The 12213-nt window shown below is 36.9% G+C and overlaps 1 pseudogene; it reads left to right on the top strand.

The window, feature by feature from the left end:
• Positions 1-9558: 9558 nt before the first annotated feature.
• Positions 9559-10986, top strand: LOC123834764 (ATP synthase subunit beta, mitochondrial-like; annotated as a pseudogene).
• The last annotated feature ends 1227 nt before the right edge of the window (positions 10987-12213 follow it).

Here is a 12213-nt window from a genome sequence, read left to right as displayed (position 1 = left end):
TACCAGGAGGAATCAGGATAATCCTTCTTCTTGATTTTGTAGTTATAGAAAAGTGAAGTTCTTGGAGCAGCCGGGACAGTCAAGGTGGTCATCGATGAGAGCTGTGCAGGCTGAAGCATTAGAGTACCCTGTAGTGGTGTTCCCACTATGCTGGTTCTACATCTTGTTTGGGCTTTGTTTCTGGTCCTGTGGCCTCTGATCATGGTTATAAGACCTCTTAGTGATTCTGGGAGCCAACCAGTATCCATTCGATAAATTCATTCTCTGCCCTAAGCACTCAGAGGCACTCCTAGCTGCTAATAGTAAGATTCCTGACTGATGGATTAACATAAGAATTTTTATGTAAATATTTTCTTATGTATGTGTAATTTAAAAATATGAATCTTATGCATTCTTTAGTTACTGCTTTTTGCTGTACAGAATGCTATCTACACTGGCTATATTACTCCTTACAATTACCTTCCCGTTACTTTATTTAAATCTTATAAATATCTTGATACTCAATTTAGACAAAAGAAAAACAAACAACAAAAAAAGTTAAATGATTAATCCAAGGTCACAAGGTCAAAAAATGGAAACAGAACCAATGTCTTCTGCCTAAAATCCTGAGATTTTCAACCTATATTATGTTGCTTTTAAAATGAGTTCCAAGGAAGAGGAAAGCAAACATCTATCTAAAGGGAACTCTGAGTTTTGACCATGGGAAATAAGACTAGGCAATGTAGAGTTTCTCGAAACTATATATCCACATATCTATATCTATATCTTCAAAGTCTTACAGATTCTCAACAGCCCACACGTTTTATTTGATATCACCTTAAATACCTGTGCCCAACTTTCTCTTGGAGAAAGCTTAGAGAAATCATGTCCATTCATGCTTTAAAATAAAATAAAATAACACAAAATAAAATAAAATCCACATTGCTGTCACAGTTAAATTTCAATAAAATTTTGAGAAGGAGAGAGAGGAAGAGAGTAAGAAAAAAGTATATTCCACTTAGGTCAATTTCTGATTTTCCTTCATTATGGTCTAATGGGGTTTTAGAAGTTGATATGTGAAAGAATAAGCAAAGATCAACTGCCACAAGATTTTCCAAGCTTCCATTAGCATGCAGCCAGAGTCAGCACTGAGGACTGTGAGGCTCTGAATGGGAAGCAATGTTCCCTGCAGGCAAACAGCCACCAGTCTTCTAATTTTTTCCTTCCTTCCCTGAGTACATCTCCTTAGACTCCCATACTTGTACCACTCCAGAGCAGTTATCCTAGTACTGATGGTGGAGTTTGCATTGCAATCACAGCAATAATTCACTTCATTTGATTTCTGAGTCTCTGATTAACAGCATTTAATGCTTATGTTTTGCTAGACTTGCAACAACCAGTGTCAAGGAGCTCTCTCTCAGCACTGTGCCCTAAAGCTTCTATTCTTTGTTACTCATAGAAATCAACTAGACTACAGTAAAGGAACCATTCCTGGTCTCCAACTCATAAAACTACCAGACACCTGAGGTTGCTCACACATTCACTTGTTCAGATCTTCTAAGGTTTCAACTTATACTCTTCATATTACAGCTGCTTTCGTCCCCACCTCACTCCCAGCTGCTTAAGCCAACACACACATAGACACACATAGACACACACATCTGTGCTATTCCAGCTTCCAAATATTCTCATTTATATTAGTTATTTAAAAATATAAAATCTGCTTGGCCATATATTAAACATTCAGAAGAGACTGACCTCAGGCTAAGATTGAACTTTTGAATTTCAAACTGCTTCAGCCTATAACAACACCAACCATGAAGCTTTCGGCTAGAACCTGTAGCTTTTTATTGTATTCTGGGCATAAGACCAAGAGCACCCTCTTGAGAGACAACAGCTATAAACCATCTTTACCTGACATACTTCAGCTCTCAGAGGTTCTCCTGGAAGCTTCAACTCTGACATCTAATCCCACTTCTGTGAGAGTTTATAGAGGCACTGGAAGATCTTCACAGGCAACTGTTAAAAAAGAGAAAAGAAATTAACTGAGAGGAGTCATAATTCTACCTATTTCACTTCTTGTTGTCAGGCTAAAGGAGAAGAAAGACAAAACCATCTTTAACCTTTATAATTCATTTAGAGTATCTAGCTGGCTGACAAGGAGAGATAGAGTGTTCTGAGAAGTGGAAATGTACCTAGAGCTGAAAGTTTTAGCAACAGTGACATAATAGCACAAGGTTCTTAGAAGAGTGGGAGCATTCAGAGAAATTGCAGATTGTAACAATTTATTAAAATGTCTGTTAGAAAGTCATTTCTCTTTAATTGTACAAGATCTAGTTAAGAATCTAAAGGAGAGGAAGCATTTTCTTTCAGTCTCATCCCATCACTACTTTTTAACTGTACAGATTAGAATTACAAATCTTTATTGGCCAAATGCCAGGATAATTTAAGGCTCCATAACCACAGGGTTTGCACTCCCAAAGGACTTAATGATCACAGACCAAGAGGATTAAAAAAAAAAGCTTGGAGAAGTATGGGTCTGTTCATTTTCTTTACAGGAATACAATTAATTTTTCTTTCTTTACTCTTTCCCTTTTGGATTCCTTTAAATCCCAAATGCTGGCATTGAGACAAGCTTGAGAGTAATATTTGGTTTCCTAGTCTGGAAACCTTGCTTGAAGTGATTGGAGCTTTATAAAGAGTTGATGGTAAAAGAGCATGTGAGCATGTTCTTCTCCTTCATGAACTTTCTTTGGGTTTATTATCCTGGCCAATATGCCCAAGGAAGAAATCTCAAGTCAGCTCTGTTCTAAGCATTGGGATTAGCTTTCCTTTTCTGCTTAATCTTGGGTTTGAATATTTTTTGCTTGGGTTTGAATTTTTTTCAAACAAATAATAAATCTATCAAGCATTTCTGTTTCCTCAAGTTTTAAAAATCTTTCCTCTGCATTGTTTCAAGGGAATTTTAGCCACTTAAAGTTTTCATCATATGTTGATGTTGAATCTATGTCTGCATTAGCCACTACAACCAAAGATCAGAACAACAAAAAGTTTAAGAATTGAATATAGTAATATTCAATCTGTATCGAATACATTTAGCTTGTGTGTGTGTGTGTGTGTGTGACTACTCCTGTTATGAGAAGGTTTAATAACCTGAAGCCACTTGGGGAAAGGGAAAATAGTTAAGGGGGATGATTTTATGGTCGTCTGATCAGTAAAAATTGGGAGAAGAAAACTAGCATGGTCAGTGCCTGTCTGCTTATGAAAATATCTATTCTACTGGGTCTGGTTTAAGAATTGGTAAATTTAAAAAAAAAAATGTGTTGCTGACAATAGCTATTTATAACTATTTCGGAATAGGGTTCAACAAGAAGGAGGGGGGTGGGAGACAAAAATAAAGAAAGAGAGAGAGAGGAGATGGATGTTGAGACTTTGAGAGTTGATTACATGTCTGCAAGGGTCAGCAGGACCTTAAATGATAGATCACTATTACAAATTCCTCTGACAGCTATGTCAGTGTTCATTTATGAATGTTTATAAACAACTGTAGAATCTGTGGTTATATTTCACCTACATCGACCCATGTAATTACCACAAAAATTAGCTAAATTTTAAAAAATTTGATCCAGTTATTTGTTTTGGTGCCTATTTCTTCTTTTGGAGTATATAGTCTGCTGTCTCTTCCCTGTGATGTCTCAGCATATGCATGGTTAGGTTTGTGATATGTGACCCTATTGCTCTAGACATAACTGAGTCAATCAGTACCAATCTACTAATCTCTGATTAAATGGCATTAGAGGTTCTTTTGACAATTAGTTAAATATGTGCAACAAGTAACACAGTCCATATTACACCCTCAATAATTTGTGGCTATTGATACCATATTATACTGAAACTATATTATTGACACAATTATCCTAATCTTTTTACTATCTTTTTAACTTTCTCATTGCTTCTATTCTGCCACCCTCTTAATTTGTCTACTTTCTAAAACCATATAATTATATATGTGGGATTGATTCCCAATGTTGTATGTCTTTTTCTTGATTGTTTTCCTCTCCTCTCCCCTCCCTTCCCATCTCCTCACCTTGTCCTCTTCCCCTCTTGTGTTTCCTCTTATATCTTCTCTCCCAACCCTCTCTGTTTCATCTACTTTCTGTAAGTAAATATTCCCCAGTCATGGCTTCTAACTTGTTCTCCAGTTCTGCAATCCCATTCTCATTAAATATCTCTAAAAGCTGAAATTTTGAAATTTGATTTTCTGATGGTTAATGAAATAGAACATGGAAACAAAGGCAGAGGTGCTGAACAGATCTGATCAATTCTGTTCTTTCTCCCCTTTTTATGTAAAAATAAGAATTTCCCTGGACAGGGAAGAAGGGAAGGCAGAAGAGGAACCATAGTTCTCCTTGAAGGAAGAAAAGTAGATAAAAATAAAGCATTGTCCCGCAAAATTATAGTAAACAGTGTTAAATGATAATTTGCAGTTTGCAATAGACTTTTCATATACCTCATGGCCTTACTTACCTCCATGTTAATGATGAGGAAACTGGTATTCAGAGAGGCTGAGTTCCTTCTGTAAGAGATTCCCTGTACTCTGAATCAGGAAGGAACCCAGGTCTGCAGATGGAGGATGATCTGGTGTCCATTCCATCTGACACCAAGATAGATCTGTGTGAACACATAAAACGTAATATCCCTTAAAGATGCCACTGTTTCTGCCAACTAAAAATCAGAGTCTGGTGTTAAGGCTTGAGGTAAAGGACAGTCAGAAAAAAGTTAAATGGCTTATGTGAAATACTCTGCTTACCATGATTCATGTGTACTTGCAGATCAAGTACAGCATTTCCATGCACTGGATGTCTTGACCATGGTGTCTTCTCTTAGAGTAGAGAAAGCATTAGACTTTTTGACCTTGTCAGGAAGTCTCAAAGAGGACTTCTCCTAAATACTCTCTTGTGTATGGCAGATACATTAAATCTGGCTCTGTCTCACCTAAAACCAGATTCTAACTTACTTTATGAGAGTCAATCTAGTATTTAATGTCACAGTCCTTGACTTCAAACTAGGCTGTATTTGTGGTTCTGGGGCACACTGGCAGTGACACACTGGATGCTTTATTTGCTCTCTCTAAACCTCAAATCCCTTATTGTAAAATGAGAGAATACAATGAACAGCTCCTTTGAGAATTAATTGAGATACCACGTATGTAAGCACTTTATTCAGTGCCTAAACACAGTGTCATAGTATCTACCATCATCATCAATCATCATCATCATCATCAGGTTATTACTAAGCTATAATGAAAAGGACATACATTTTGGAGTTAAACTGATGTGGTTTCAAATCCCTTTTCCACCAGTTACTCAAAATTGAAATTAGGCCGATTATTTACCTTTCCTTGAGTCATATATTCCCTGCATGTTGGGTATGTTACTTCTCTATGGAATCAGAGTGAAGATTAATTAGGTCATATATGTCACGTTCATGGAAAATGGAATGCCTGAAAAATGACCAGAGTTCAATAAAAACTCTTCTTGCCCTTTGCCTGATTGCCTAATGATATGAAATTCTTAGCAAAATGTATTTTTGTTCAAGCTGTTCATCAACCATATAAAGGAGAAAAATAGTGCTTTCAATCTGTGACACTTCTACTTCCCCACCTTGCTTAACATATTTTTGTAAGCACTTCATTGGCTTATGCTTATATATTACTATCCACACTCTATTTTTCATATTTATCTTTTAAATAAAATTTGAAACATACAAATTGCAGAAAAACAAAACATATACTTATGTACCTCTTAAGGAGAAAAAGAATTCCCTTCTAACTTTCTAAGTTCCTTGGTCTATTAATAATCACATTAACATAAAAAAAGATGAGCAGGAGAAAAAAATGTATAACATATGGGGGCCCCATAAGAATATGAAACCCAAGGACAAGCTGGTCCATTGAGGTTTATATGCCATCTTGAGCAGAGGAATGGGATCGAGGCATGGGGTTCAAAGATGAAGAGGGTGATTCATAGGACAAAAAGAAGAAAAAATGATAATCAGATGTTCATCCTGCCATACAGATAGTTCATTCAGATAAAAAAGTTGTCTTTTGGTAATAGCTCTCTTTCTGGGCCAGGCCTCTATCTAAATTATCTTAGGTAGTTTAGGGAGACGTGAAATTTTTCTTGAGTTTGCTGGGTCTTGATTGCTTTTACCTCAAAATATCTCACAAGCCTACATGGCACATTTCGGAGAAATTTGTTCTGAACCCCTCCTTACCCAACACACAGATTAAAGATACATTTAACATTTTTTCTTATTTTTTCAAATGTCTGTTTTCTCTTTTTAGGCAATTAAACATAAACTACTAAAGTTCTATTCTCCATCTCTTCATGCTTCTTTCCTTGCAAAGATAATTACAGGTAACTGTATTAATGACATTCATGACTTTATACTTTGTAACATATATCTGCATTCATAAAATATACTAGTTTTTGGTATGATCCTCGAGTTTGATAAAACTCATCTGAAAAACAACTATATTTTTGTGGTTAAACTTTTAATTGCCAATTTGATTTCATTAATATTTAGAAATCAATTTCAAAAAATGTTTTAAGATACATTTTTCTAGTAAATGTTTACTTAAATTTTTACTACTTTGGACTGTTTTTTTTTTTAATATGATTTTCTTTTTGCCATTCTGTACATAGTTATACTCTTCTTTCCAATTCCATTGTTACTTATCTATGCTTTCTTCCTTTCTAAGTCAAAATAATATATTATTTTATCATTATTCTTAAATTTATAGATTTTGTTCTTGACAGTTCTGTCTTTGGGTTTTTGCTTTTTCTTTTAGAAGTTCTAATTCTTATTTTTCTTAAATCAATCATTTTTGTAAATTTGTGATTTTACTTTTTCTGATTTTGTAAGCAAAATGCTTAAGTCATACCTTATATATATATGTGTACATATATATGTGTGTGTATTATTTTTTAGTATATGTGCTGCCGAAGCGAGCACTGTATTATTTTTTGATATGTAATGTGTACTGATGGTATAACTTTCCCTCAGGTCAAGCTTTGTTTGGTCGTCTCTGTGATAATGTGTAAAGCTTTCAAGTTCCTTCAATTCTAATCCTTAGTTTATTTCAATTACAATTTCTATTACCAATTAGTTATTTAGAAATATGTTTTGATATTTCCAAATGAAAAGAGTTTGGATACAATATTTTTGCTGTCACATTGGGATCACAGAATGTCACCTCTGTGATATTGATTCATTGTCATTTTTTAAGCCTCCCATTGTGGCTTAGAACATTAGCAAATTTTGTAAATGTGTGTTCTTGGAAAAAATATATAGGTATACCTCATTTTATTGTCTGTTGCTTTATTGTGTTTCACAGATATTGCATTTTTTATAAATAGAAGATTTGTGGCAACCCTGTGTCAAGCAAGTCTATCCAGCACCATTTTTCCACAGCATTTGCTCATTTCATGTCTCTGTGTCATATTTTGGTAATCTTCACAATATTTCAAACTTTTTTTTTAAGATTTTATTTATTTATTCATGAGAGACAGAGAGAGAGAGGCAGAGGGAGAAGCAGGCTCCCAAGGAGCAGGGAGGCCGATGCGGGACTCGATCCCAGGACCCTGAGATCATGACCTGAGCCGAAGGCAGACGCTTAACCATCTGAGCCACCCAGGCACCCTCAAACTTTTAAAGTATTATTATATTTGCTATGGTAATTTGTAATCAGTGATCCTTGATGTTTCTATTGTAATTGTTTTCAGGTGTCATAAACTATACCCAATTAAGACAGTGAACTTAATCACTAAATGAATGTACTGTATGTTTTGACTGCTCCACTGACTGGCTACCCCTGTCTCTCTCCCTTTCCTCAGGCCTCCCTATTTCCTGAAACATGGTAATATTGAAGTTAGGCTGAAGAGCCCTACAATGGCCTCTAAGTGTTCAAATAAAAGGAAGAGTTGCATGCCTCTCACTTGAAATTAAAAGTTAGAAATAATTAATCTTAGTAAGGAAGGCATGTTGAAAACTAAGATAGGCCAAAGGCTAGGTGTCTTACACCAAAGAGTTAGCCAAGTTGTGAAAGCAAAGGAAAAGTTATTGAAGGAAATTAAAAGTGTTACTTCAGTGAACACATGAATGATAGGAAAGTGAAACAATCTCATTGCCGATATGGAGAAAATTCGAGTGGTCTGGATAAAAGATAAAACCAACCACAATATCACCTTAAGCCAAAGTCTAATCCATAGAAAGGCCCTAGCTTTCTTCAATTCTGTGAAGTCTGAGAAAGGTGAAAAAGCTATAGAAGAGAAGCTTGAAAGTAGCAGAGGTTAGTTCATGAGGTTTAAGGAAAGAAGCCATCTCCGTAACATAAAAGTACAAGATGAAGCAGCAAGTGCTGTAGAAGCTGGTAGCAAATTATCCAGAAAATCTACCTAAAGATAATAAATGAAGGTCATTGCAATAAACAACAGATTCTCAATGTAAACAAGAGAGGCTTATATGGAAAAAGATGCCATCTAGGACTTTCAAGGCTGGAGAGGAGAAGTCAGTGCTTGGCTCCAAAGAATCAAAGGACAAGCTGGCTCTCCTGTTAGGGTCTAATGCAGCTGGTGACTTAAGTTGCAGCCAATGGTCATTTACCATTCTCAAAATTCTAGAGCCTAAGAATTATGCTAAATCTACTCCACCTGTGCTCTAGAAATGGCACAACAAAGCCTGGATGGCAACACATCTATTTACAACATGGTTTACTGAATATTTTAAGCCCACTATTGAAACCTACTGCTAAAAACAAAAAAGGATTTCTTTAAAAATACTACTGCTCATTGACAATGTACATGGTCACCCAAGAGTTCTAATGGAGATGAATAGTGATATTAATGTTGTTTTCATGCCTACTAACACAACATTCATTCTATAGCTCATGGATCAAGGAGTAACTTTCTAGTCTTATTATTGAAGAAATACATTTCATAAGGCTATAGTTGCCATAGATTGTGATTCCTCTGATGGATTAGAGAAAAGTAAATTGAAAACCTTCAGGAAAGGGTCCACCATTCTAGATGCCCTTAAGAACACTTATGATTCATGGAAAGAGGCCAAATATCAAGATTAAAAGGAGTTTGGAAGAACTTGATTCTAACCCTTATGGAAGACTCTGAAAAGTTCAAGACTTCCATGGAGAAAATAAGTCCACTGTGATGGAGATAGCAAGAGAACTAGAATTAGAGATGGAGCCTGAAGATGTGACTGAATTGCTGCAATCTCATTATAAAATGTTCACGTATGAGAAATCACTTCTTAAGGATAAGCAAACACAGTGGTTGCTTGAGATGGAAACTATTCTTGATGAAGATGCAATGAATATTGTTGAAATGACAACAAAAGATTTTCTAATTCTTATTAGTTGATAAAGCAGTGGCAGGGTTTGAAAGGATTGACTCTAATTTTGAAAGAAGTTCTACTATGGGTAAAATGCTATCAAACAGCATCACATGCTACAGAGAAACTCTTTGTGAAAAAAAAAGGTAGAGTCCACACCCAGGATCTGCCATGTTGGGTTTTGTAGCTGCTACCTTAGCCTCCAGGGGCTTGTGGGGACTTGGCTCTTTAGCACTGCTACTCCAAGTCCAGGTCTTGCCGTGGGCCATCTTGTCAGTACTCCCACCTGCCAGAGACTATGCCACCCAAACATCTCCTTCCCACTCCTCCTAAATGCACTGGAAGTGCAGGGGAGAGAGATCAGGCTGGCTTTGGAGGTGGCCCAGCATTTGGGTGAGAGCACAGTAAGGACTATTGCCATGGATGGCACCAAAGTCTTAGTTAGAGACCAGAAAGTCCTGGATTCTGGTGTACCGGTCAAAATCCCTGTTGGTTCTGAGGCCTTGGGCAGAATCATGAATGTCATTGGAGAACCTGTTGATGAGGGAGGTCCCATTAAAAGCAAACAATTTGCACCTATTCATGATGAGGCTCCTGATTCAGAAAGATGAGTGTTGAGCAGGAAATTCTGGATACTGGTATCAAGTTGGTGGGTCTTCTGGCTCCCTATGCTAAGGGTGGCAAAACTGGGCTCTTTGGTAGTGCTGGAGTTGCCTAGATGGTATTGATCATGTAGTTAATGTCATCAAAGCCCATGGTGGTCACTCTGTATTTGCTAGTGTTGCTGAGAGGACCTGTGAAGGCAATGATTTATACCATGAAGTGATTGGGTCTAGTATTATCAATTTAAAAGATGCTACCTCCAGTGTGGCACTGGTGCATGGTCAAATGAATGAACCACTTGGTGCTCATACCTGGGCAGCTCTGAATGGACTGATTGTTGCTGAATACTTCAGAGACCAAGAGGGTCACGACGTAGTGCTCTTTATTGTTAATACCTTTAGCTTCACCTAGGCTGGCTCTGAGGTGTCTGCTTTACTGGGCAGAATTTCTTCTGCTGTGTGCGGTCAGTCTACCCTGGCCACTGACATGGGTATCATGTAGAAAAGAATCGCCACCACCAAGAAGGGATTACCTCTGTACAGGCTATTTTTGTGCCTGCTGATGACTTGGCTGACCCTGCCTTGCCACTGTCTTTGCCCACTACCACTGTGCTGTCCCATGCTATTGCTGAGTTGGGCATCTATCCAGCTATAGATCCTCTGGATTCCACTTCTCGAATCATGGATCCCAATGTTGTTGGAAATGTGTATTATGATGTTGCCCATGGGGTTCAAAAGATCCCACAAGACTACAAATTGCTCTAGGACAGTCATTGCCATGACTGTGTCCCGTGCATGGAAAATACAGAGTTTCTTGTGTCAGCCATTCCAGGTTGCTGAAGTTTTCATATGTCATATGGGGAAGCTGATACCTATAAAGGAGACCATCAAAGGATTCTAGCAGATTTTGGCAGGTGAATATGACTATCTCCCAGACCAGGCCTTCTATATGATGGGACCCATTGAAGAAACTATGGCAAAAGCTGATAGCTGCTGACTGAAGAGCATTGGTGAGGGGGTTCTTTTGACACATTAAGCACTCATTTTCCATGCTGTCCCTCTCTTTGCCCCTAATCAAAAAATTTCAGTTTGCTCTGTAGGCCACATGAGATCCTTGATTGAAGACATCATGTTCCATCTGAAGAGTACTCAAGGTTTCCAATAAAATGTACACCCCTCAAAAAAAAAAAAAAAAGTCAATTGATGCTGCAAACTTTATTGTTGTCCTATTTCAGAAATTGGCACACCACACCAGCCTTCACCAACCATCACCCTGATCAGTCATCAGCCATCAACATCAAGGCAAGACCCTCCACCAGCAAAAAGGTTATGACTTACTGAAAGCTCAGATGATGGCTAGCACGTTTTAGTAATAAAGCATTTTTAAATTAATGTGTATATGATATACATCTTTTTAGACATACTGGTATTACACACGTACTAGACTATAGTATAGTGTAAACATAAATTTTGTATGCATTGGGAAACCAAAAAATAATGTGACTTGCTTTATTGTGATATTTACTTTACTGCAATATTCACTTTAGTATGATCGTCTGGAACTAAACCTGCAATATCTACAAGGTATGCCTGTAGAGTATTTTACAAGCTGGAGACTATGTAGAGCCCATATAATAATTTCCTGCTTTTATTTTTTCTTTAAACAGTGGGCATAAGAGCTTTTATAAATCAGTAAAACTACTTATTGTGAGGCTATTGAATTGTATTGAAATAGCATTATTTTTTTCATGATAAAATAGTTTCTTTATATAGTGTTTATATAACATATATTAAAATTACATACTAATTGTGAAATCATGGTAACTGTGTAAAGATTTTAAGAAGAAAGTAAATGCCAATTGAAATCCCAACACTTTGAGAAGAGAGCCCTCAGCACTTTGGGACTGTACTTCAATGCCTCTCTCTATGCACATGCACATGTTCTTTTTTTTTTTTTTTTTTTTTTTGGTTTCCACTATTTTATTATCATTTGAAGATTCTACCTTTTTTTTTTATTCTTATGTTAATCCCCATACATTACATCATTAGTTTTAGATGAAGTGTTCCATGATTCATTGTTTGTGCATAACACCCAGTGCTCCATGCAGAATGTGCCCTCCTCAATACCCACCACCAGGCTAACCCATCCTCCCACCCCCCTCCCCTCTAGAACCCTGTTTGTTTATCAGAGTCCATCGTCTCTCATGGTTCGTCTACCCCTCCG

This window comes from Mirounga angustirostris, unplaced genomic scaffold, assembly GCF_029215605.1.
Source record: "Mirounga angustirostris isolate CCGP_5_RB_7025 unplaced genomic scaffold, mMirAng1.0.hap1 SCAF_1, whole genome shotgun sequence".
NCBI classification, from domain to species: domain Eukaryota; kingdom Metazoa; phylum Chordata; class Mammalia; order Carnivora; family Phocidae; genus Mirounga; species Mirounga angustirostris.
Note: the sequence above shows the minus strand (reverse complement) of the source record. Positions and strands in the feature narration are given on the sequence as shown.